Here is a 3,361-nt window from a genome sequence, read left to right on the forward strand (position 1 = left end):
AAAAAAAAAACAACAAAAAAAATCAACTTATGTGCCTTCCTAAACTGGGTCAGCCATGCATTCTAGGATCTTTCTTAAAAGTCACTGCCAGTAATTCCAGAAAATTCTGGCTTTACTTGGGCTTCCCCAGTATAGTGGTCTGTTGGATCGCCAGGTGCATCCCCCCCCCAAAAAAAATAACAAAGCTAGGTCAAAAGTAGCCACAGATTTCATCATAAGTGTCACTTCAAAAAATTATATATATATATATATATATATATATACATATATATACACATATATATATGTGCAGTCCTGGGGCTTGAACTCAAGGTATGGGCACTGTCCCTGAGCTTCTTTTGCTCAAGGCTAGTGCTCTACCACTTGAGCCACAGCACCACTATTGGCTTTCTCTGTTTATGTGGTAATGAGGAATTGAACCCAGGGCTTCATGAATGCTAGGCAACACTCTACCATTAAGCCACATTCTCTGACCCTACATTATAAAATTCTCTCTTAAGTAGTTGTTCAAAGGGGTTTTGATCTAATATATCAATTTACAAGTACCATGCATCTTGATCAATGTCACCCCTTTGATTGTTCTCCCCATCTCTCCCAACCTCAATCTTCTTCAGCCTCATCTTTTTTTTTAGAAATGTATCCACATGTAATTATTTTATAACAAGTATAAGTTATTTCACAGATTCTTTAGCAAACAATATTTCATCCTTGAGAAAACTGTTCTTCCCATTAGCAGACATATTGCATTTAAAATACTTTTAGGCACTGAAATAAATGCATACATACCTTATTATCAATACACTGAAATATCATGGAATATATAAGATTTTAAACTTCAGCAATGCATAGTAATTTAATCAGTAAATCTGCATTTGTCAAATTAGGACTATATTTCTATACATTCAACTTAGTTATTTTCAAGAAACTGACTGATGACAGTTTTGAACCAACTGCTTAGGTAAAATCATAGCCATATCTAAGGTGTTTGCCTTTTTCAAGTTTTCACTCCCCTTCAGACTCATCCTTTTTTTTTTTTTTATAGGCTATGGGGGCTGAACTCTGGTCCTGGGCATTATCCCTTAACTCTTCAGCTCAAGGCTAGCACCCTACCACTTGAGCCACAGTGCCACTTCTGGCTTTTTTCTGCTTATGTGGTGCTGAGGAATCAAACCAAGGACCTCATGCATGCTAGGCAAGCACTCTACCACTGAGCCACCCTCCCAGCCCTCAGCCTCATCTTTTATCAGAGCTAAATAAGGCCCCACTATCCTGGCTTTTTCCTAAGCTCTGGGCTCTGCTAAATTCACTCTTGCAACCTCTTGTACAATTAATTAATACTAATAAAAATGTGTGTATGGCTGGGTGCTGGTGGCTCACACCTGTAATCCTAGCTACTCAGGGGGCTGAGATCTGAGGATTGCAGTTTGAAGCCAGCTCCGGCAGGAAAGTTCCTGAGACTCTTATCTCCAAGTAACCACCAGAAAACTGGAAATGGTATTGTGGCTCAAGTAGTAGAGCACTAGCCTTGAGCAAAAAAGTTCAAGGACAGTGCCCAGGCACCCAAGCCCTGAGTACAAGCTCTATGACCAACAAAACAAACAAACAAATTTCCCAGGCCAAGAGCTGGAGGTTCAAACCTGTAATCTTAGCTACTCAGTTAGGATCTGAGGATCATGGTTTGAAGCCAATCTGCACAGAAAAGTCATGAGACTCTTTTAATTAATCACAAAAAGTCAGAAGTGGCGCTGTGGCTCAAATGATAGAGTGCTAGGCTTGAGCAAAAGAAGCTTAGGGACAGCACCCAGACCCAAAGTTCAAGACCCAGGACCAGCAAAAAACAAACAAACAGAAAGCCAAACAAACAAAACTCTCCCCACCTACTTTAAACTAAAAACTAGAAGAATAAAGTGCCAGCCTTGAGCAAAAAAAAAAAAAAGCTCAGGAACAATGTGCAGGCTCTGAATTCAAGCCTCAGGACTGGCACAAAATACAAAAACAAAAACAAAAAACAACAGAAGTTACATGGGTAAAGGGACTAGGGATTAAATCTATGACTTTATGAATGCTAAGCATATTTCCTACAACTTGAGTAAAACAATTTAATATGTTCGCTAACAAATAAGAAAATATGGAGAAAATAAATGGTAGAGAATTACAACAAAGAAAATCTAATGCCTGTAGTACTACCTTACTTAGGAGGCTGAGATCTGAGATTCGTGGTTTGAAGCCAGCCAAGGCAGAAAAGTCCCCATAAAACTCATATCTCCAATTAACCACTCAAAAACCAGAAGTGGTGCTGTGGCTCAAAGTGGTAGAGTACTAGCCTTGAGCAAAAAGCTCGGAGACAGCTCCCAAACCCCAAATTCAAACCCCCCACTAACAAAAAAGGGGGGGGCCACTCAATGCCATTTGCCATGAACATAGGAAAAACTGAAAATATATGCAGATCAATAAAATGAGGTTATCAAATTTTAGCCAGAATCCATTGCTTGCCTGCCAAAAGAACCAAAGTTTGATTATAAACAGGAATTGAGCTGGTATTAGAAATGTGTTAAAGATCACTAAGGGAAGGCTTTCACCTGAATCTAATCAGAAAGATCAAAGGAGAATAACTTTCTCACTTCATGCTTCCGTGTTAATATTTACTACAGTCCAGTAAAATATTCCTCAAACAGGTACAGATGACGAGCAATGATCATGAGTTACTTGGAGAAAATCTTAACAGTAAGAAAATGGAGACAGTAATTTGTGTGTTTTTTTCTTTTAGTTTGTTCTTTTCTTTCTTTCTTTCTTTCTTTTTTTTGTCAGTTATGGGACTTGAACTTCTGGCCTGGGTGCTGTCCCTGAGCACTTCGGTTCAAGGCAAGCACTCTACCACTTGAGCCACAGCACCATCTTTGGCAGTCCTCAGATCTCAGCCTACAGAGTAGCCAGGATTTCAGGTGTGAGCCACTGGTGCCCGGTTTAATGTGTTTTCTTTTAGTAATAATTCTTTCATTTTATGATAATTGGGTACCCCTTCTTTGGTTTCTTGTCTTTTAAGAGGGCTTGATTGAGAGAGTAGGCTCTTCGGAATATACCTCTGTTGCGGTCTTTAAAGAAAGCTAAAGCTGGGCACCAGTAGCTCATGCCTGTAATCCTAGCTACTCAGGAGACTGAGATCTGTGGATCACGGTTCAAAGCCAGCCTGGGCAAGAAAGTCCATGAAACTCTTATCTCCAGTTAACTACCAGAAAACTGGACATGGTGCTTTGGCTCAAGTGGTAGAGCGCTAGCCTTGAGCTGAAGAGCTGAGGGAGAGTGCCCAAGCCCACAGAGTTCAAGCCCCCACAACCAGAAAAAAAAAATCAAAAGAGTAAAC

This window comes from Dipodomys ordii, unplaced genomic scaffold (assembly GCF_000151885.1).
Source record: "Dipodomys ordii isolate 6190 unplaced genomic scaffold, Dord_2.0 Scaffold99, whole genome shotgun sequence".
Lineage (NCBI taxonomy): Eukaryota > Metazoa > Chordata > Mammalia > Rodentia > Heteromyidae > Dipodomys > Dipodomys ordii.